General features: G+C 45.1%; 1 protein-coding gene and 1 pseudogene across 1 annotated transcript in view; both read right to left on the bottom strand.

The window, feature by feature from the left end:
* LOC137534975 (zinc finger protein 585A-like) overlaps positions 1-24,802 on the bottom strand; it is a 109,544-nt gene that overhangs the window by 30,012 nt on the left and 54,730 nt on the right. The gene's annotated exons all lie outside the window — the stretch shown is intronic.
* Positions 1-24,802, bottom strand: part of LOC137535800 (zinc finger protein 850-like) — a 41,043-nt pseudogene that overhangs the window by 7,026 nt on the left and 9,215 nt on the right.

Genomic DNA, 24,802 nt, shown 5'->3' with positions numbered 1-24,802 from the left:
TTTTCTTTTGTTACAGAGTCTCTTTAAAGGACATTATCCCCGCACTTTGATTTGTCCACTAGGCTGCCAGGTTAGCTGCTCCCAGACCATACTCCTGAGTTTCCTGTTTGCATGGTAAGTAATAGTAGTTATGCATATGTTTTGCATCTGATTAGAATGTGAAGTGTGCAGATAGCTTATTAGAGGTGCTGCACATGTGAGCTGTTGGTCATTTCAGATGCAGCCTTTTGTGGTATGCGCTGGCCCTCTCCTCGCTGTCCATTAAAATGTAAGTTACACATTTTTGCTTAGCTGCTCCCAGGGTTATACATATGTTGTTTATATCTTAGGTTAGGCCACTTGCCCGGAGGTTTACCTTACCGTGGTGCAAGTGTCCAGTATATATTACTTTGCATGCAAACTATAGTGGAAGCCAAAGTTCCTCCATACCTTAATAAATGTAGCATTTGTTTTGAACGCAGGGCATGCATTTTCAGCCTAATAGAGGTGGTGCATGCCTGAGCGATTAACCAGTCAATTGCAGCATGTTTTTAGGGATGTGCAACCCCCCCCCCCGTCCTTTTCCCAATAGGCTACCTGTCAAGTTTCCTGTCAAGTGACAGGCAGCCTATTGGGCCAATCAAAGTGCGGGGATAATGTCCTTTAAAGTGATTGGACCCGCAGGGGCTCAGGGCAGGCCGAGTGGAGCTCTCGTCATTGTCAATTAGCAGGCATAAGTTTGTAGCATTTGCTGTGCTACTCTGATAAGACGTGTTAACTATGATAAGGTGCGTTAACTCTGATAAAGCGTGCCATTTGTCTTAGTGAATCAAGCCCAGAAACTAAATACAAGTCAGTGTTTATCAGATGATGAGGGATTTAGATGGACCCTCTGTAATGCTCTCTGCTTTACAAGAAATGAAAGTCTCCTCTTACCCGGTGATGTGAGGGGCGGCTGATTCTCCATCTTGATGTCCCTGTAAAGATCTTTGTGTCCTTCTAAATACTGCCACTCCTGCATGGAGAAAAAGATGGTGACATCTTGATGTTTTACAAGAACTTGACCTTTGCCGTTTCTAGACATAGGCTAACTAAGGCCCTGTGCCTGAAGCATCCTAGCAATAAAGGGTGTGCTATGATTCCCTATTAGTGTTCCCAGGGTGTGGACCTTGGGGATGTGAGCTAGCAGAGTCATGTGAACAGGAGCTGAAAGGGGAGAAAGCTGCCAATTTCTGCAGCATCACCCAGTCCACTGCCACTAGAGACTCATTGCCAATTCCCCCACTACCACCAAGTGGTATATAATAGCCTGCCACCTACTACCGGCCACCCTTATTTGTCAATGCTCATCAGCTATCTTTATCTATTGCTACAATCACCTGTCAATAGACTCTACCAATCACTACCTGCCTGGAAATAGACCAGGCATGGGCAAACATGGCCCTCCAGCTGTTAAGGAACTACAAGTCCCACAATGCACTGCAGGAGTCTGACAGCCTCAGTCCTGACTCATAAAGGCAAATGCATTGTGGGACTTGTAGTTCCTTAACAGCTGGAGGGCCAATTTTGCCCATGCCTGAACTAGACTCTACCGACTACCGATCACTACCTGCCTGACACTAGACTCTACCCATCACTACCTGCCTATCACTAGACTCTACCAATCACTACTTGCCTGTGACTAGACTCTACCAATCACTACCTGCCTATCACTAGACTCTACCGATCACTACCTGCCTGTCACTGGACTCTACTGATCACTACCTGCCTGCAACCAGACTCTACCGATAACTACCTGCCTTTCACTAGACTCTACCGATCACTACTTGCCTGTCACCGGACTCTACCGATCACTACCTGCCTGACACTAGACTCTACCAATTACTGCCTGCCTGTAAGTAGACTCTACTGATCACTACCTGCCTGTCACTAGACTCTACCGATCACTACCTGACTGTCACTAGATTATACCGATCACTACCTGCCTGTCACTAGACTCTACCGGTCACTACCTGCCTGTCACTGGACTCTACCGGTCACTACCTGCCTGTCACTAGACTCTACCGATCACTACCTGCCTGTCACTGGACTCTACCGATCACTACTTGCCTGTCACTAGACTCTACCAATCACTACCTGACTATCACTAGACTCTACCGATCACTACCTGCCTGTCACTGGACTCTACTGATCACTACCTGCCTGCAACCAGACTCTACCGATAACTACCTGCCTTTCACTAGACTCTACCGATCACTACTTGCCTGTCACCGGACTCTACCGATCACTACCTGCCTGACACTAGACTCTACCGATCACTGCCTGCCTGACACTAGACTCTACCAATCACTGCCTGCCTGTAAGTAGACTCTACTGATCACTACCTGCCTGTCACTAGACTCTACCGATCACTACCTGACTGTCACTAGACTCTACCGATCACTACCTGACTGTAACTGGACACTACCGATCATTACCTGCCTGTCACTAGACTCTACCCATCACTACCTGCCTGTCACTAGACTCTACCGATCACTACCTGCCTGTCACTAGACTCTACCGATCACTACCTGCCTGTAACTGGACACTACCGATCATTACTTGTCTGCCACTAGAGTCTAATGAAGGTCGGCACCACCGATAGTATTAAAGTGGACCCAAATTAAAAATACAAGATTTCAGAAATAAAATCTATTTTCTAAATTATAATAATAAATAGCAGCCTTTTTTTCAGCTGCATGATGACAAATATAAAATATTTTACATTTATTGGAGGAACCCCTCCCCTTCCTTTCATATTGCCGGGACAGAATCCGGCAAACTGGTGGAGTAGGTGGTGTCCGGCAATGGAGGAATTGCTAATGGCTGCCACCTGTATAACCCTAGTTATGAAAAGAGAAGGGTGAAAAGCATGCACTGAAATGCTCATAGGCTTGAAGGAGTGTTTATTTATATTTGTATGTGTCAGAGTGGTGCAACTAAAATATTTTGAATTAAAATAAATGTTTGGTTTGGGTCCGCTTTAAAGCTCAATTACAAATTTGCCTGTCACTAGACTCTACCGATCACTACCGGCCTGTCACTAGACTCTACCGATCACTACCTGCCTGTCACTAGACTGTACCGATCACTACCTGCCTGTCGCTAGACTCTACCGATCACTACCTGCCTGTCACTGGACTCTACCGACCACTACCTGCCTGACACTGGACTATACCGATCACTACCTGCCAGTCACTAGACTCTACCGATCACTAGTTGCCTGTCAATAGACTCTACCGATCACTACCTGCCTGTCACTAGACTCTACCGATCACTACCTGCCTGTCACTAGACTCTACCGATCATTACCTGCCTGTTACTAGACTCTGGTAGTGATCGGTAGAGTCCAGTGACAGGAAAGTAGTGATCGGTAGATCACTACTTTCCTGTCACTGGACTCTACCGATCACTACCCGCCTGTCGCTAGAATCTACTGATAACTACCTGCCTGTTGCTTGACTCTACCGATCACTACCTGCCTGTCACTAGACTCTACTGATCACTACTTGCCTGACACCGGACTCTACAGATCACTACCTGCCTGTCACTAGACTCTACCGACCACTACCTGCCTGTCACTAAACTCTACCGATCACTACTTGCCTGTCAATAGACTCTACCGATCACTACCTGCCTGTCACTAGACTCTACTGATCACTACCTGTCTGACACTAGACTCTACCGATCACTACCTGCCTGTCACTGGACTCTACCGATCACAACCTGCCTGAAACTAGACTCTACTGATCACTACCTGCCTGTCACTAGACTTTACCGATCACTACCTGTCTGTCACTAGACTCTACTGGTCACTACCTGCCTGTCACTAGACTCTACCAATCACTATCTGCTTGTCACTAGACTCTACCAATCACTACCTGCCTTTTACTAGACTCTATGGATCACTACTTTCCTGTCACCGGTCTCTACCTGCCTGACACTAGACTCTACCGATCACTGCCTGCCTGACACTAGACTCTACCGATCACTACCTGCCTGTCACTGGACTCTACCGAACACTACCTGTCTATCACTTGACACTAACCTGCCTGCAACTAGACTCTACCAATCACTACCTGCCTCTCACTAGACTCTACCGATCACTACCTGCCTGTCACTAGACTCTACTGGTCACTACCTGCCTGTCACTAGACTCTACTGGTCACTACCTGCCTGTCACTAGACTCTACCGATCACTATCTGCTTGTCACTAGACTCTACCGATCACTACCTGCCTGTCACTAGACTCTACCGATCACTACCTGCCTGTCACTAGACTCTACCGATCACTACCTGCCTGTCACTAGACTCTACCGATCACTACCTGCCTGTCACTAGACTCTACCGATCACTACCTGCCTGTCACTAGACTCTACCGATCACTACCTGCCTGTCACTAGACTCTACCAATCACTACCTGCCTCTCACTAGACACTGCCAATCACTACCTGCCTGTCACTAGACTCTACCGATCACTACCTGCCTGTCACTAGACTCTACCAATCACTACCTGCCTCTCACTAGACACTGCCAATCACTACCGGTCTGTCACAAGAATCTAATGAAGTTCAGCACCACCGATAGTGTTTAAGTTCAATTACAAATTTATTGCATCCAAAAAAGCAGGAGCTGTTCTGGTCTGTTTGTTCCCTCTTTTTTGGTAGAAATAAATTTGTAATTGCGCTTTAATACTATCGGTGGTGCCGACCTTTTTTGGATTTGCTATATACTTGGTCCATGGCGGTACTGGGGTACAGGTCTGGGCACACCACTTCATTATACTTGTGAGTACTCCTTCTGCATACAGTTTTAAGTATTGCTTAACTGTAACTAAAATCTACCAATCGTTGCCTCTCTGCACTGCACTGGGAGAGAAAGAGCAAGTTCTCAGACCAACCAGCACCTGTCCTATATATGGCAGCAGGTAAGTAATTTTACTGTGCTAAATACATCTCCAGTACAAATTTACAGGAGCTGAAAACTAAAAGCAATACAGACATCACTTCAACATATTGCAACACATGTTAGCAGGGACACCACTTGCAGGCTGTGACAGGCAGCCTTCAGGGCCAATCAAAGTGCAGGAATCTCGTACTTTGAAGCTCCTGGACCCACCGGGCTCTGGGTGGGTTCAGTGGAGCGCTCGTTGAGAGTAACGAAGCGCCCTTTACAATAGCTAATCACAGTGTAATATCACTGTGCACGCTATGGCTGCATAGCGTGCACAGGTAGTTATAACTCTATCAGCAGCGCAGCTTTGTGACACAAGCCCTATGTATTTTCAGTGGGTTCTTTATCATGATGAGGCAGTGGCATAAGGAGCAGTGGTGTTTACCTGTGGCCTAGTAATGTATTAGTAAAGGGAGCGGGGTACTGCAATAGCCATTCTTTTTTGGACTCTTACAACATTCCTATGAAACAGACAGAGGATGGTCTTTGTATTATACACAACTGAAATTATTAACTTATCATTTTATCCTATGGAAATGTAGGTTTTATAATTAAGACTCATCCTTGTATTTGTAGCAATTTGTGATGCCTGTGCTGTAGTTGTGAAGAGCAGAGACAGGTTACCTTGCTTGGGGAAGTAAGAGACAGGCCTGAAACTGAGGCTGGTTTCACATCAGAAACCAGCGCCAGTTATGCAGTGCGTTGCACCCGTTGCACCGTATCGCCCTGTCAAAAACAGGTCCTCTATTGTACGTTGTTCCCTGTCTGGCCACCAGCCAAGCAGGAAGTGACATGCTCTTGCCCTTACTTCCTGCTTTGGGTATGCGGAAGTGCGCAGAAGCATATTGTTAAAATAAGCTTCTTTGCATGAGCGCCGCAACAGTGCTTTTTTTAAAAATCTACGCATTGCCATAGACTATTATTACTTGCAGGCCGATGCAGATCGCCGCAGTGTTAACGTAGTTCTTGACCTGTGTTCGGAATGCGGTGAAAACGTCACTTCCGTTGCATCGCGCCGTAACGTCCCAGTATGAAGGTCTCCATAGACTTTTAATACATGGCGGTGGGTTGCGGTAAAAATACCGCACCCCCTCTGTAAAAGGACCCTTAGACACACAATGATACTGTCAACATCCAGATACATACTGTACCTGCTGCTACTGGATAATGTCCCAGAATTCCCAGCACAGCTCACCTCTCCTGTCAGCAGCTCCATCATTGTCTTAATGATCACTAGAATCTTCTGCTTGTGATTTCTCTCTGGTGTAAGGAAATTAGGTGGCCGTTCTCTGAAGGGGAATGGTCCATAGTGATGGCTGCTGGGTGTTAATATCTCACCAGAAGTCTCCTTCACTATTTTATGATTCTGTACAAACAGATAAAATAACATTCACCACTTTATTTCCCAGAATTCTCCTTATTAGCCAGGCGTCCATTTTACTAATACCCATTAGAGTGAAGTCATGTGACCTCCCAGAATCCTTCTCACCTCTCCAGTCAGCAGGTAGATAATTTCCAGGGTGAGGTCTAACATCCTCTCAGTCATGTGACTCTGGTTCTTATTCATCTTCTGTGATGTAATATAATCTATACCGGAAGCAGCTCTGTGCAGAAAGATAATAAGCTGAAATTATCTGGACTGCTGTAAAATAGTGTGACTGCAGTGAGGACCTTAGAGTGTAAGTTCCTCTGGTGCACAGATGATGGAAAGGGATTTGTGATCTCTGTACAGCACAGTGGAATATGTCAGAGCTTTATAAATGTATAATAATAATAATAGTGTTTGCCTGTGTTGGAGACATTAGAGTGTAAGCTCCTGTGGTGCAGACTGATGGGAAGGAATCAGTGATCTTTGTACAGCGTTGTGAAATATGTCAGAGCTATATAAATGTACATTAATAATAGTGTGTGACTGTGGTGAGGACATTAGAGAGTAAGCTCAAGCTCTTGTGGTGCAGAGATCATAGGCAGGTATTGATGATCTCTGTACAGCGCTGTGTAATATGTCAGAGCTATACCAATAATAATTGTGTGTAGTGTGTGACTGTAGTGAGGAATGTAAGCTCCTGTGGTGCAGAGATGATAGGAATATGTCAGAGCTATGTAACAGTATACTAGTAATAATAGTGTGTGAGTGTGGTGAGGACATTAGAGTGTAAGCTCCTGTTGTGCACAGATGATGGGAAGGGATCACTGATTTGCGTACAGCGCTGTAGAATGTCAGAGCTATATAACTGTATTATAATAATAATAGTGTGAGACTGTGGTGAGGACATTAGGGTGTAAGCTCCTGTGGTGCAGAGATGATGGGAATGGATCAGTGATCTCTGTGCAGTGATGTGGGATATGTCAGACCTATATAAATGTATAATAATAATAATAATAATTGTGTGAGAGTGTGGTGACGACATTAGAGTGTAAGCTCCTCTGGTGCAGTTACATGTGTAGCAGAAGATGCTGGAGAGGGGAACAAGGGAGGGTTATTTACTTTTTACTTAAAAATAATAATAATAATAATTATATTACCTCTACTGCTGCCAGTTCCAGCAATGTCTCCTTATACTTCCGCCCACTACACCTCTCACTTCCTGTCTGAAGGCCCTTCCCATTCTCTTCCTGTCGTCTAGAATAGATACAAACCCTCTTCCTGTCTTTGCTGCACCATAGTAGAGAAGACGTGATGTGAAATCTGGTTAGGCATTTTTATAGGCAATTTGTCTTGTTCTGTAGTGAGTGGAGTCTCCCATGGCTCGTTCTGGAATGTTAAGGTGCCCATTTATGGTACAATAGTTTCCTCAGATACAATCAAATTTTGCAATGAAGTTGTACAGAAAACCATGCAGTATGTAGAGAAAATCGATGTGAAACGGTTCTGTGGTGAATTGGAATACAGAGTTTCTGAAAGTTGGATTTTATTATTGTATCTGAAGAGAGGATGGTGCTAATTCACAAAGCTTCCTTATTTTTCACTTTAAATAGGACCTGACCTCTTGCACAGGACAGAAGGAAGACCTAGAGAAATGCACTGTCTAATGCCCTCTCATCTGTGACTAATCACCACTGTAATTTGATCTCTCAGCTGTGTCAGCCCAGGAATCTCTTCTGACCTGGCAGAGCAGCTAATTTGTAAACATAGGATGTTGACCCTATGTCTGCTTCCATGAAAGCAGGAAGTAGACACACTGCAGATTTATTGCAGGATTTTTATCAGCTGTAACAAAGACATTTTTCTTTTAAAGGTCATTATGCTGTTGCGTATCTTTTAGAGCAGAGAGGAGTTCTGAGTTTAGGTCTGTTTTATATAGGGCCCGTTTCCACTAGCCGGCATGCTACATGGATGTATGGCTAGGGATTCAGGTGTGTGCTGCAGAAATCTGCATCATGGCGTCCAGAATCGCTCCATAGTGTGATACGGACAGCAAACAATGGAAAGTATAGGCGTTTTACCGACTAGCCTGCGGGGAAACACTGCTGATTGGTTCAGATTTGGGCTACATTTGACCTTAGTGGACACAGGTTCTAACTGTAAGGAGAGCTAATGTCTGAGGTAAACAGATACGGGGGTTGATGCAGGAAGGTACATTAATATTGCTGTGCAGCACAGAAATATTAGCGTTACTACTGGCACAGTATACCGCAAGTTACACTACTAGTGTGAGCCGCGGCATTCGAGTAACGTGACCCTTGCTATGGTAATGAGCATTACCGTTAGTAACGTGCAGTACCTTAGCAACGGTCATGCTAGTCTAGTACCGCGGGTCATGCCAATAGCATAACTGGTGGTAAACTGTGCTGATAGCAACGGTAATATTGACATGGGCTGTTTGGGCACAGCGATATTACTACATATTTGTACATCAACCCCAAGAAGAGATAAATCATGAGTTAAATCAAAAGAGAAAGCAACAATGAGTTAAGTTAGATAAGGGGGTTGATTCTGTAAACAGTGGTAATATATCTATAACGTACATAGTGCACAGCAGTATTACCCTAACTTCCGCCTGCACGTAATGCGAATTATGCGATTAGAGGGACCCACAGTACTCGAGTAGAGCGGCCGTTGCTATAGTAACGTGTGCTACCAGGACAAATGACATATCTACACTGATTTTAACTAGCACATATAACATGTAATTACCTGTCAAGTGAAGCATCCATAGCTCCTCCTCACTCCATAGTAGAAACCTCATGATGTTCAAGTCACAGAGAAACGCAAACATTCACTCAAAGTGGCTAGATCCCTTCCCGGCACTCACAGGGGACACACATGCCCATCGCACGGGTGTGCAGCCTATGCCAGCGCTCAGCTGGCAAAACCGCCCCAAAGGAAGACCAGCAGCCAATCACTGCTCTCCAGTCTTACTTCTGCCATAAAGGCGGAATAGCCTAGCGCAATGCATTGCAACTACTTCCACCTTTTATAGAGGCCATTTTACATAGTGATCATTAGTAAGAGGGCTGCTACCTCCATGCTTAAAGTGGACCTGAACTCTTGCACAGGACAGAAGGAAAACATAGAGACCCTTTATGTATTTAGTCGCAGACGAAGGGGAATTAGACAGGCTAAACTCTCTAATCACTAGAACGGGGACGCAGCTGGGGTCGATCCGGCAGCTAATTGGCCGCCGGATAGACCTGTGTATTCCCAGCATAAGATCAGGCATATGTTTTTTTTCCCAACATAAAAGAAAATTATAACTTTTTTTTTACATATTGGCAAGGCTATTTACTGATTTACATGTATACTGGAGTTTTGTTTTTAGGGCTTGTTTCCACTATTGCGGTGCGGAATCGCCTGGATTCCACCGCTGATGAAATCGCATGCGGATGCGATTTCCCATGCGTTTTTTGCCGCGAATTCGCATGCGAATACGCATAGGTGAAGGTATATGCGATTTTAACCATGTCACTGCCTGTGTGAATTTACATTGGTACCTATGCGAATTTACCGCTGAAAAAAACGCACCTCAACAACGCTACAGTGGAAACAGGCCCATCCACTTGCATTACATGTGCGAATCCGCATGCATTGGACGCATGCGGATTCGCGATAGTGGGAACGAGCCCTAAGACATGCTATAGACACCCAGTGCAGGATGATAAGAGAAGTCCCTTTACCCCTCCAATACATGATTCTGTGATTGCTAAGTGAATAATATAGTGGATGGCTGCCTTTCACTTTCTAAATGCACCTTATCCTGGGCCATATGCAATTCACTTTTTTTTTTAAAGATTCTTTATTTTTAACAATTTTTTATAAGTAACAAACAGTTAAAGATTTTCACAGTATCTTGCAATATACATTACAGACATTCCAATGTGCAGTAGGAGAGCAATGAGTAATAGAAGTGTGATTAACACGACCAACCAGTGCCGTGCAGGAACGTCCGTATATCTAAGGGAAGATAGGATTGACTTTAGGGGAGAGAAGTGGATCCCTAAGCACCCCAGTGATAACCTGGCCCCCCTGACCGAAGTCATGGAGGGTTCTGTTTACTTATAATTGAGAAAAAGCAATATTTAAGCTTAAGTAATAGGGCTAATCATTTCTACTATAAAACCAGACTGTAGTTCAAATAAATAACGACAAGGAGGGAGAACTCGGGGCCCAGCGGGATCATTTCCCCGAGCTCCACTCTAACGAGGCTCTTTCCTTAGCACCGTCTGGGAGAGAATGTATATGTACTAAACTGAAATGAGTACAGAGATCCACTAATTCCCCAGATACCACATAACCATATTTTACCCAAGGAGGGTAAAGAGAAATAAGAGTGATGAGGAAGGAAGGACAGTTTAAGAAAGAGAGAAAGTAAGTAGAAAAGCAGGAGATAGAAAAGGAAAGTAGGTACCGACAGTTAGGAGTCTGAACACAGAGGCATTTATTGCATGGAGGGACCAAACGTCCTCACCATGGTGCAAGATGCTATACCTTCATTACACTCACATCAGGGGGGAGAGTGAATATTGCATTGCTCATATTTAAGGTGTTAGGTCATCATCTGCTTAAACTCATCTGACTCTTCATACTCATGCCATGGGGCCCACGTACGGCTAAATTGTTCCTCTCTTTTGTGTATCCGTGGGCAGCACGGTGGCGTAGTGGTTAGCTCTCTCGCCTTGCAGCGCTGGGTCGCCTTGCAGCCAGGGCACTATCTGCAAAGAGTTTGTATGTTCTCTCCGTGTCTGCGTGGGTTTCCTCCAGGCACTCCGGTTTCCTCCCACATTCCAAAAACATACAGATAAGTTAATTGGCTCCCCCTAAAATTGGCCCTAGACTACAGTACTTACACTACATAATATAGACATATGGCAATGGTAGGGATTAGATTGTGAGCTCCTTTGAGGGACAGTTAGTGACAAGATATATATATATATATATATATACTGTACAGCGCTGCGTAATATGTCGGCGCTATATAAATACTAAATAATAATAATAAAAATAATAATAGTGTATCGATTGGGTCAGGTTTTCCATCAATTTAATATGTTGGATCTCTCTGATCCATTCAGTCACAGGGGGGGCCCGAACCGACTTCCAGTGGCGGGCTATAATTAATCTCGCTGCATTGATCAAATGCTTTGAGAGAGATTTCTTATATTTACCAAGCCGCCTAGGTGTATTGTGTAGAAGGTAATAGGATGGGTCATCTGTAGAGTCCACCCCTGTGACTTTCGTGATTATAGATTTAACCTTATCCCAGAAGGGTATCACTCCTGGGCAATCCCAGAAGACGTGCATTAAAGTACCCCTATGAGTCAAGCAGCGCCAGCAGTTAGGACTGGAGGATGGGAACATTTTCTGCAATCTGTCGGGTGTATAGTACCACTGCGTGAGTAATTTATAGCCAGACTCTTGTAGTTTACCTGAAATAGATGATTTTTGTGCTAAAATAATAATCTTACGCCACTGGTCAGTCGAGAAAGTTTTGTGCAATGGGTTAACAACAAGCAGAGTATATAATTGTGAGATCCCCTTAGATATAAAACCCTTCCCATCACACAGTCTTTCAAATTGGGTGAGGTTCCTTGCTAAAGAATTTCTGGGTGCTAAGCTAAGAAGATAATGTTTAAATTGCAAATATGACCAGTGGTCCAGGGCTGGGGCCTGTAATTGGGTGCGTAGTGCTGAGATGTCTTTCCACTCGCCGTTATCCAGCAAATGGTAAGCCCTCAGTGGGGGGGATCTTCTCCAACGCCTGTATGCATCGTTTCGCACTCCCAAGGGAAAACCTGGGTTGTCCAATAGTGGTATCAGTGGCGAAGGCCATGGGGAGAGATGAAGAGAGTTATTAAGTCTATGGAAAAGCTTTATTGTATCCCCTATCAAGGGGTGTATAGTTCCCAAAGAGGAGGCAAGTTTTCCTGCCCACGGTAGATGCAAAAGTTGAGAACCTACCAAATCTCTCTCCATCTCAACCCATCTTTTAAATGGGCCATGTCGATGCCAATCCACTATACGGAGCAACACAGCTGCAGCATGGTATAACTCCATATCCGGTACTGCCATGCCTCCCAAGCTCTTTGGTTGTGTTATCAAGGTGTATTTGAGTCTGGGAGGTTTACCCCGCCATATGAATTTCCTGAAGCATGTTCTAATTTCTTTGAAAAAAGAGACAGGGGTAAGGATAGGTAGGGTCTGGAAAACATAGAGGAGCCGGGGGAGCACATTCATTTTGATGATATTAACTCTGCCAAACCATGTGAACTTGGCCACATCCCACCTCTTGAGATCCGTTTTAATTCTAGATAGTAGGGGTGCATAGTTAAGGGAGAAAAGTTCCGCAGGATTACTCGAGATTTTTGTGCCTAGACATGTAATAGCCTTAGGGGCCCACCGAAAGGCAAAATTGTTTTCTAGTTGGGATTGTTGGATAGGACTCAGGCCCACATTAAGTGCCTGACATTTGTCGTAGTTAATCTTAAGGCCTGCCAACTTGCCATAAGCTGCGAATTCCTTTATTAGATTAGGGACTGTGATATGAGGATTGGTAATAAAGAAAAGTAGGTCATCAGCATATGCTGCAACCTTATGCTGTGATGTAGGGAGTTGGAGACCTGAGATATCGGGATTGGCTCGAATAGTACACAAAAGTGGCTCTAGCGAAAGGGCAAAAATAAAGGGGGACAAGGGGCATCCCTGTCGAGTGCCATTGTGTATGTTCAAAGGCTCTGACAGTTCTCCATTAATTTTAATCCTGGCTGATGGCGTTCTATATAGTGCTAAAATGTGTGTCAATAAACGCTGAGGGAGTCCCACATGGCGCAAAGTACCCTCTATAAATTCCCATCGGACACGGTCGAAGGCCTTCTCCGCATCAGTGGATAGTAGCATCATTGGTGTGGCCCTCGACCGTGCCCAATGGATTGGTGACAGTGTTCTAAGGGTATTATCTCTAGCCTCTCTTGTTGGAATAAATCCCACTTGGTCAAAGTGTATTAATTGAGATATGAAGGGGGATAGGCGATTTGCTAATATTTTTGCATATGCCTTAAGATCAATGTTAAGCAGTGATATGGGCCTATAATTTGCACAGAGGGAGGGGTCTTTACCTGGCTTTGGAATTACTGTGATATGGGATGTCAACATGTCACTCGGGAAGGCCGTGGGGGTATCTGGGTCTGCAAGGGAGTTTAATGCTTTAAGTAATGGGGCTTGAAGGATCGGCAAATGTAATTTGTAATAATCAATGGAGAAGCCATCGGGTCCGGGGGCCTTGCCAGAGGGGATCTGTGAGAAAGCTAGTTGCAATTCTGCCAGTGAGATGGGCTCCCCCAGCTCCTCCAATTCTGCTTCAGGTATAGAGGGCATCCCTGATTTTTTTATATATTCCTGGATGTGCTGCTGCAAGGAAGTATCAACCCGTCTACTGGAGTGATCATGAGTGTCATACAGTTTTTCATAGAAGCCTTTAAATATACGCGCTATTGATTGAGTTTTGTAGTGCTTCTTAGAGCTGGTATCATTAATGTGTGGGATATAGTTTGTCGCCTGCTGGACTCGGAGTGCTCGTGCCAAAAGGCGTCCACATTTATTGCCAAATTCGTAATAGTGGCGCTGGCATCTGGATGCTGCGTAGCGTGCTTTGAAAAACAGGAGGGTTTTAAGCTTTTCACGCTCAGTAGTAAGAGCAACAAGGTCCGGGTCCAGCAGTGAGCTCATATGCAATAATTGTAGTCTGTGTATTTCCCTGAGTGAGTTTTCAATGGCATCATTCCTTTCCCTCTTGATTCTGCTCCCTTCTTTGATTAGAACCCCTCGGATGACACACTTATGGGCAGCCCAGACTGACATCGGAGACATCCCCTCCACTTCATTGGTTTCAAAATAGTTTTCCAGAGCTCTTTTCACCCTCCCCTCTACTACATTATCCTTTAAAAGGGAATCGTTTAACCGCCATGTGAAAGGGCCTCGTCTACCCTCCAAAATTTCCAGGGATACCACGACCGCCGAATGATCTGATAGTACACCCGGGAGTATCTCAGCTTTTGATGTTTGTGATATCAAATTGTGTGAAACAAAAATATGGTCGATACGGGAATAGGTCCCATGTAGAGCGGAATAATAAGTGTACTCTCTGCCTGTCGGGTCTCGTAGCCGCCAGATATCAACAAGTTGTCTGGATCTCAATGCTAGTTTACATTTTAGGAGGATTCTGTGGGGTATGGCTGATCTGCCTGTGGAAGTATCGAGGGGGGGTTCTAGTGCCACATTTAGGTCCCCACCAAGGATTAGGGACCCTTCCGCAAAAGTATCAAGTTCATTAAGAAATTTTTCCAAGAAGGTATGTTGACCCATATTAGGTGCGTAATAAGAACCGAAAGTGTACATTTGTCTATTAATTATGCCCTTTACAAGAAGAAACCGCCCATCAATATCCGAGCTATGCTGGATTTGTGTCATGCACACCTTTTTAGAGAACAGGATAGCAACCCCCTTTGTTTTTGAGTCTGCAGCATTGCTATAGTAAGCTAAAGGGAAGTATTTATTATCTAACCTAGGATGGTCTGTTCCTCTAAGGTGTGTTTCTTGCAAAAACACCACGTGTGTTTGACCGTTTAAGTTCAGCTAACAGTGATGACCTCTTCTCAGGCTTATTTAACCCCCTGACGTTGAGTGTTTTAACATTAAGTGATGCCATATACCGTTGGTAAGTGGCTAAGCAGACCTAGCCCCTCCGCCCCAGATCCCACGTCGGTCTCCGTAGTAAAAAGAAAGAAAAAGAGAAGAAGTAGAAAGAGTAGGAAAAGTACTAAGAAGGTGAACAGAAGGTAGAAAACATACCTCCATTGGTAGAACTCTCGAGTGAAGGAACTCTCAGAATTCACCACTCCAGTTAGGCCAGACCTCTCATTCAAAGTTGAAGAGAGGAGGTAATAATAAACGCACTGGCCCACAAGGGAAAGGGAAAAGAACCAAAGCATGTAACCGTAACCTCCGAGAGCTCCCGGCTCTCATTCTACCCACTTCAAACAAGTTATATCAATGTTTTACTCTATACCCTCACCTATCGGCATTTTAACAGCATTATCATATATATAGTGCAAACAGTATTGAACGGCATAGTAAGGCGACTAAACCTATAGTATAAACCCTTCCCTCCCAAGCACCCCGATTACCCTCCCCCTCCCTGAGAGTCTTTGTCCTCTACCTCAGTAATACCATTGCATATTATTCCCCCTTCTCCAGACCTCAAGCAATATCAGTTAGGTCAAAGTGAACATATGGTCGCCCTGTGGAGATAAGGATGCCATCACATTAAAGCCAGAGTCTATATTCCATGAGCACTTTGAATTGTTTCGCTCCGAGATAATGTCATAATGGCAATACCTCAGGGGTCTCATTGTGAGGAACTATGAAGAAGAGATAGACATCCAATTAAGTTACTTGAAGGGGGGGACCATCAGACAGATAATAGATAGTTTTCCCCTCCTCCAAGAAGGTTGTCATAGAGTATTCATAGCTTCACCGAAGCCACTGGGGGGGGGGGGGGTATCAGCAATAGGACCATATGGGGGAAAGGGGGGATTTCTTTGGGTCGCCTTTGTAGTGATAAGAAAGTACCTTAGATAGGCTAGAAGAATATTAAAAATATTTCACTTATGCATCCCTGGAGGTAGCTCCTCGTGGTCTTCGTTCGCGCTGAGGGCGCGCAAACTCCACGGAGTCCGGGTCCCATTCCGGTACGGCAACCGAGGGGATTCCTATGGTGTTGAAGAAATCCGTAAGATCTCTCGGATGTTTAAGCGTGGCTGACTTGGAGCCCAAAGTTACGAACAACTGGAACGGAAAGCCCCACTTGTATTCAGCTCCTGCATGGTGCAGCGCTAACAGAATGGGTTTCAGTGCCCGTCGTTGTGCCAAGGTGGAAGGGGCGAGATCCTGGTAGAAAGTTATTGTGGCCCCATCGAAGTCATAAGATCCCAAGTTCCTAGCTGCGGTCATGATTGCTTCTTTTAGGGGGAAGTCATGTATTCTACAAATTACATCTCGCGGAGGCTCCGCTCCCTTGGGCATTGCTCGCAGCGCTCTATGGGCTCTATCCATCTTGATCAGCATACCTTCTGGCCTGTTGAGTAACCCATTGAAGATGGCTCGCAGGGTGTCCGGCAGATCTTCAGCTCTAGTGGCTTCAGGCAGACCACGCACCCGTACATTATTCCTCCGGCTCCTGTTTTGTAAGTCCTCCATCTGGGAGCGCATCTGGCTTTGTCGGAGTTCCGATTTCTCCTTGTTCTCTTTGAGTGCTGCAACCTCAGCTTTAAGTGTTGCGACATCCGCCTCCAGGCCGCTCACCCTCTGTGTCGTAGCTGTTATTTCTGCCCTCAGAGAAGCAATTTCCTCTTTCGTAGAGCTGACTATTTGTTCGGTTTGCTGTTGCATATCAGCTTTCGTGGGCATTTCTCTAAGGTAGGCCCATAGCTCTTCCATTGCTCGGGCTTTCCCTGAGGAGCCCGGGGAACTTGCAGGGGAGGTGCCCGAAGTCGGTGTGTCGGCCATTTTGGGAGCCTTGCTGCGGGTAGCAGGTGGAGAGAAATATTTATCTAATGTCTCTTTAGTGCGCCTAGGAGTCTTGGAACGAGTTGCTCTGCCACGAGAACGACTTGCCATACCATTCCAGGTAAAGGGAGAGTAAGATATCCGGGGTAAAAGCTAAGTAAAAGCTACATCTGGCCGGGAGCTCCACTTCTTCACGTCCTCACACGGCCATGTCTAGCTCCGCCCCCTGCAATTCACTTTTTCACCTGTGTTTTCTCCTAGGTGATATTTTTAAACTTGTCAATAAAATGCCTTTTAAGCTCCCAGAAGGCAAGAAAATGATTAAAATAATTTTGATAGTACCTTTTCACCAACTTTTTGGTACTTTTTTAGTTGAAAAGTACTGGAAAGTTATTTAAAATCAAAGATGAAAAATTATCTCCTAGGTGAAAACTCAGGTGAAAAAGAGAATTGCATATGGCCCCCTGTCTCTGAATCTACAGTCACTCACTACTTCTACTGAAGATCTGTTCAAACAGTTCCTTCTTTGAATCATTGTGCTAAGGAACTGTTCAGAATAGATCAGCAGCAGGAGCTGCTGCTGTATTCTGATTGGTGAGTGAGCTGGGAGGAGTTTGTTCTCTCACTCACTCACAGCTCAGCAGCCGGCGGGGACGAGCGGGAATCGATCCACGCGGACAAGCGGGGACGTGGCGGGGGTCGATCCGGCGGCTAATCGGCATTAGAGTACAAAGCGTTATGATGAGCCAAATGTGGGCGTAGTTTTCTACAACCCACTGGAAACCTAGCAGCTCGAGAGGATGCTGTCCACCCAATTACGTTAGCTGAATTTCCCAATGAGGTTTCTTGCTGGGTCCCCTAAAGTAGACTAGTGCTCTATTTTGTACAATTAAAAAGTGCATCCAGTAATTTGGGCACCTCTGCAAAGCCGCTAGAAGACTGTAATATTACGGATCCATAATACTAATCTAGGCTATACCCGCAATTAATCCTGCAGTCTATGCAGCCTTAAAGTACCAGGCACCCCAAATGGCAGCAATAGGTGGCCTCTTTATACCTTCCCCCAACCAAAGATAGTAATAGGTGTTCACCTGGGGCCCCAGAGCTGGCTGGCAGAGCCCCGGGGCTTCAGCAGAGTACTTACAGCGGAGTGACCTTACCTGTCTAGCTTGCGTTCTCCCTTCTTTAGTCTTTGGCCTTCTGTCTCTATCTCCACCAGCGCCCCTTTTTCAGGATAATGACCCTCAGCACACAGCCAAGATATCAAAGGACTGGCTTCAGGATAACTCTGTGAATGAATGGCCAAACTTGAATCCGATTGAATATCTCTGGAGAGATCTTAGAATGGTTGTGCACCGATGCTTCTCATCCAACCTGATAGAGCTTAAAAGGCGCTGCTAAGAGGGATGGGTGAAACTTGCCAAGGATAGGTGTGCCAAGCTTGTAGCATCACATTCAAAAAGACCTGAGGTTGTAATTACTGCTAAAGGTGCACCAACAAAGTATTGAGCAAAGGCTGTGCACACTTACAGTATGTAAATGTGATTTCTCTGGATTTTTTTTTATTTTTAATACACTTACCAAAACCTCAAGTAAAAAACTTTTTCATGTTATCATTGTGTGTAGAATTCTGAGGAAAATATTGAATTTAATCCATTTTGAAATAAGGCTGAAATAAATAAATATACACATTTTTTGTATGTATTTTATTATATCTTTTCATAGGACAGCACTGAAGATGTGGCACTTTGATGCAAAGAAGTCAGTGTACAGCTGGTATAACAGTCAGGCCGGTTTCACCCTGTAAACCGGCATCAGCAGTGCCCTATCTGGCCACCAGCTAAGCAGGAGGCGATGTGCACTCGCCGTCACTTCCTACTTAGGGGTATGCGGAAAATGCACGGAAGCATATTGTAAAAATGCGTGCCGCATCGTCAACTTTAAAAAAAACAGTGTCGCCATAGACTAACATGACTTCCAGGCCAATGCAGATCGCCACAGAAGACGGCGGTGACATAGTTGTGCGCTAGCGTTAGATCGGGCACTTCCGGTGCAGCGTACTGTAACATGGGGAGTGTGAACTCCCCCATAGGAATACATTAGGCTGCGGTAGCAGTGCAGCGATTTTTCCGCACCGCTGTGAACAGGCCCAACAGTGTAAATTTTGGGGGGAAAAAACTGTGCGATTCAGCCACCAACAGTAGCTGGCAGCCGAGTTACATCATACCCCTGAGCCCATGGCGACCTGGAGGTGGAATAGTAATTAACGCCATCATGCTCAAAGTTCCCAGCACCCTTTTTACATTAATGGGTGTTGGAAATGTACCTGGTCTAATTTCAACGGTCATCATTCAAATTTAAATTCTTGGTTGACTAATTTTTATATGGGTATTGGGAAACTTAGAAAAAAAAAAGAAACAAGGGTCAATAAACTCAGTACAGTAAAGCAACTGTCAATTCCCGGGGGGACAGCCCATGGGGGCGTGTCTCCTACCCAGCTATGCAGAGCAACAAGTGACTTATCACAGCATTGGTCACCATCCTCTCCTCTGCTTACAGCTGCTGGCTGGGCTGAAGCATACTCCTACAGCTCCTGATATGTGTCATGTGACATGCATCAGAAGCCACTGAGGATGCAACAGCACAGCCAGTGGCCACAAGAGAAGGAGAGGACCACACCCGGTGCTGTGGTAAGTCACTGCTCTGCATAGCTGGGGAGGGGGCTCGGTCTGTGGGGATGTCACTTGTTCAGTAAGGGTGGTAACGAAAGGGGGATAGTCGCATAACGACTGTCAAACTTCCTTGTGGGGATGGGGAGCAGTTTGACTGGGCACACTTTCCCGTGGCATGGTGGGGGGTGTTGGCTGACTACTGTGTATATAAACTCTCAAACAACTAAGATACAAGATGGATTTATTCGCCAAGTATGGTGGTGCCGTACTCGGAATTGCTTGTGGTACACATGGATTGGGCAAGTATGACAGTTGTACATTTTACATATATACGGCGACAACACATACTGACAGCATTTACAATACATTGGCAGCTGCAGTTCCACATACTAGCAGCATAACAGTACGATAACATCTATTGTGATATTGTGTGTTAGAGATACAGAAGAGAAGGCAGAAGAGCCCCTAAGGCAAGTATGCTGGTTGCAGACTAGGACGGAAGAGTCAGGGGTCAGAGTTGTTGACCAGCAAGTACACTTATCTTGTATCAGTCAATGCCAGCTTGTGCCGAATAAAAGAGCATTTACTGCATTGTGTTTACTTAGGAGGTTGTCTCTTGTACTCTTAAAATTTATTTGGAGATATGAAACAACACATTCTTATGAATACAGTAAGTGAGAGGGAATTCGGAAAAAGGCAAGATCATAAGCACACCACTTTATACAGTATGTTTGTGAGAGAGATTTCCCCCAAAGAAACCGTGTCCTTCCTTTTTGTAAACTGGGTGAAAGTGTATTGTAAACACATGGGCCTGTATGCAATTCAATTTTTCTCCTGAGTTATCTCCTAGGAGATAATTTTCATCTTCTCTTTAAAATAACTTTTAAGCATTTTACAACTGAAATAGTACCCAAAAATTTATAAAAAGGTAATATCAAAATTATTTTCTTGCTTGCTGGTGGTTTCACAGGCATTTTATGACAAGGTGTGAAAATGTTACCTAGGAGAACAAGTGAATTGCATGTGGGTCGTAGGGCTTGAATTATCAGTTTTACAGCGCTGCCACAGTGCGAGTGAAATACTTCAGCACAAGATAAATGTATTGGGTGCACGCTACGCACATTGCTAGCAACGTAGTGTGCTCTCCTTAGTAACGGCAACGTAGTGTGCTCTCCTTAGTAACGGCAACGTAGTGTGCTCTCCTTAGTAACGGCAACGTAGTGTGCTCTCCTTAGTAACGGCAACGTAGTGTGCTCTCCTTAGTAATGGCAACGTAGTGTGCTCTCCTTAGTAACGGCCATTGCTAGTTAATGCCGCACACTGGTGATGTAGTGCCACAGTGGTAATTCACTAGCGTGAAGTATCGCAGTCGTGCTATGTCACTAGTGCGCGGCATTAACTAGCAATGGCCATTACCAAGGATTACGCACGATATAACTGATGAATAAAGCCCTTATCCAATTCACTTATTCTCCTAAGGTATTTTTCATCTTCTGTTCAAAATAACTTTGCAGTACTCTGCAAATGAAACGTGATTGTCAAATTATTATTATTATTCTGAGTATTTTTCTTGCCTGCTGGTGGCTTAAAAGGCATTTTATTAATCAGGTGTGAAAATATCACCTAGGAGAAAACTTAGGAGAAATAGCAAACTGAATAAAGGCTTTAACCTCCCTGGCGGTTAATTTTTTTTTTGCAAATGGGCAAAAATCCTTTTTTTTTAATTTTTTTTTTTTTTTTTTTGATTCATGTAAAGCTACCAGAGTGGTAGCTACATGAAACACCACTAGAGGGTGCATGTGTCCCTCTAGTGCGATCGTCGCCGGCATCAATAGCAAACAGGGGAACGCGTATATAACACGCTCCCGTTTGGCTTCTCCTGTCGCCATGGCGACGATCGGAATGACGTCATGGACGTCAGCCGACGTCCTGACGTCAGGCGCACCAGATCCAGCCCATAGCGCTGCCTGGAACTCATTGTGCGGGCAGCGCAGGGCTCTGGCGGGGAGAGGGGGCCCTCTTCCGCCGCTGCGTGCGGACAATCAAGCTGTGCGCGCGGCTAGCAAAGTGCTGGCTGCGCGCACAGCACTTTGAATGGTGAAAATCGCCCCACCAGGGGCTGAGATCTCCTCCTGCGCGGCATAGCCCGAGCTCAGCTCGGGCTTACCGCCAGGGAGGTTAAAGGAGAACCAGTTGCCTGGCAGCCCTGCTGGTCTATTTGGCTGCAGTAGTGTCTGAAGCACACCAGAAACAAGCATGCAGCTAATCCTGTCAAAACTGTCAGAAACACCTCATCTGCTGCATGCTTGTTCAGGGTCTATGGCTGAAAGTATTAGAGGCAGAGGATCAGCAGGACTGCCAGGCAAACCGGTATTGCTTAAATGGAAATAAATATGGCAGACTCCATATACCTCTCACTACAGTTCTCCTTTAAGGTGGCCATACATTAGAACGAATATGGGCAGATTCCACCAAGAGACAAATGTATCTCTAATCGAATCTGCCCATACACTACAGGCCGATTCCCGTCCGATTTCAGCATGAAATCATCAGGGAATCGGCTGAGCCGCCGCGTCCGCCCCCAAAATGTATAATTAAATTAAAAATATTGTGTGGTGCATTTATACATTACCTGTCCTGTAGCAGCTCGCCGGATCCATCCGTCCATCTCGCCGGTTAAGCCGCATACATGACGTCAGACATAGCGCCACCGGCGTGTATGCGGAACTCTGAGATGGACGAAAACTGCGTGGAGGCTGACACGGGACAGGTAATGTATGAATGCACTACACTACATACATTTATACATTGCGGCGGGGGTTTCGTAGTCTCATCACTCGTAATTCGGCCACCGTACCGCCGCGCACCCGACCAACCAACCTTAGCCCGACATTTTCCAACATGCGCGATTGACTGAGGCCAATTTCTGTCCTGAAATTGGTCACTTTGTCGGTCGGACATGCACTTGACAGCACCAATCTTCATCCAATTCGATTATAATAATCGAATTGGATGGTCGATTGGTTTGTTGGTCGCCTAGTGTATGGCCCCCTTTAGGCTGGATTACTACTTCTGCATAAGATAGGCCACACGTGTCGAAAAGCAGTATCTCCCTCCCCCATGGTCACCATTTACAAACACAGAACATTTATATTGCGCTTTTCTCCTGGCAGACTCAAAGCGCCAGAGCTGCAGCCACTATGACACGCTCTATAGGCAGTAGCAGTGTTAGGGAGACTTGCCTAAGGTCTCCTGCTGAATAGGTGCTGGCTTACTGAACAGGCAGAGCAAAGATTTGAACCCTGGTCTCCTGTGTCAGAGCCCTTAACCATTACACCATCCAGCCACCGGATTTAGGTATAATTACCACCACATCTACTGTATGTGTCTGTTGTCATTGATACAAACCATCACCAGCATGAGTAATGAGTGTCAGATCACATGACTTCTTTATTGGCATTCACAAATATGACATAGGAAGTTTGCCCGTGTGATATCTCCTCTGGTGTGTAAGAAGGTCCCACTTGTTGATGAAGCTTTTCCCACACTCTGAACATGAAAAAGGCTGCTACCCCAAGTGAATTTTCTGGTGGTGAAGGAGGTTTGTTTTCGTAAGGAAGCATTTCCCACATTCAGAACATAAAAAAGGCCTCTCGCCTGTGTGAATTCTCTGATGCACAAGAAGATGATACTTCTTAGTGAAACGTTTCCCGCAATCCGAACAGGAAAAGGGACGCTCGCCTGTGTGAACTTTTTGGTGTTTAACGAGATTTCCTTTCTCGAGAAATCTTTTCCCACACTCAGGACATGAAAAAGGACGCTCACCGGTGTGAATTCTCTGGTGTACACGAAGGTCAGTCATCTTCGTAAACCCTTTCCCACACTCTGCGCAGAAATAAGGATGCTCACCTGTGTGAATATTCTCGTGTTTAAAAAGGTCACATTTCCTAAAGAATCCTTTCCCACACTGTGAACACGAGAAAGGATGCTCACCCGTGTGACTTCTCTGGTGTGTGAGAAGGTGATACTTCTTAATGAAACATTTCCCACACACTGAACAAGAAAAAGGCCGTTCACCTGTGTGAATCTTCTGGTGTAGAACAAGACTTCCTTTCTCAATAAATCTTTTCCCACACTCAGAACATGAAAAAGGCCGCTCGCCTGTGTGGATTCTTTGGTGCTGAACAAGGTTTCCTTTAGCAAAAAAACCTTTCCCACACTCAGAACATACATAAGGACGCTCGCCTGTGTGACTTCTCTGGTGTGTAAGCAGGTGAGACTTCTTAATAAAAGTGTTCCCACACTCTGAGCAAGAAAAAGGCCGTTCACCTGTATGAATCTTCTGGTGTTGAACAAGACTTCCTTTTTCAAGGAACCTTTTCCCACATACAGAACATGAAAACGGCTGCTCTCCTGTGTGAATTTTCTGGTGTATAAGAAGGCGCTTCTTCTCGGTGAAGCATTTCCCACACTCAGAACATGGAAAAGGGCTATGGCCGGTGTGGCTCCTCTGATGTGAAACAAGATCCAATTTACTCCTAAAACATTTATCAAATTTGGAACATGAGAGTCTCACATTATCTTCATTTCTAAGAGCACTTATTTCACTGGAACAGTCTTTTGAATTAGATGGAACTTTTACAGAATGTGATTGGTCAGAAGATTCCTCAGGATGGGAGGAGGGTGATCCATCTGCACTGTGATCTCTATGATGTGTATTTCCGGTGATTGGATAACATTGTGTGACACCATCATCTTCTGTAGTGCCATCTGGAGTTAGAATAGGATGGACCTCCGCGGGGTTCCCAATATCATTTTCCTCTGCTGGGGAAACAAAAACTTTATAATGCTCTGTGCATTGAACAGATCAATTTATCTCCATCAATAACAGGTGCAGAGCAGAAACTATAGTCACACCTCCAACATGTCTCAGCTGTCACTGCCAGGCCCACCTCCTGTATGTTGATACTACGATGTTATACTGAGGAATAGAGATGGGCCTTTCATATGGTGTACAGTATCTCCTCCTCATTTGTTGGTGCTGTGATGTTATACTGAGGAATGGAGATGGGCCTTTCATATGGGTACAGTATCTCCTCCTCATTTGTTGGTGCTGTGATGTTATACTGAGGAATGGAGATGGGCCTTTCATATGGTG

Source organism: Hyperolius riggenbachi, chromosome 10 (genome assembly GCF_040937935.1).
Source record: "Hyperolius riggenbachi isolate aHypRig1 chromosome 10, aHypRig1.pri, whole genome shotgun sequence".
NCBI lineage: Eukaryota > Metazoa > Chordata > Amphibia > Anura > Hyperoliidae > Hyperolius > Hyperolius riggenbachi.
Note: the sequence above shows the minus strand (reverse complement) of the source record. Positions and strands in the feature narration are given on the sequence as shown.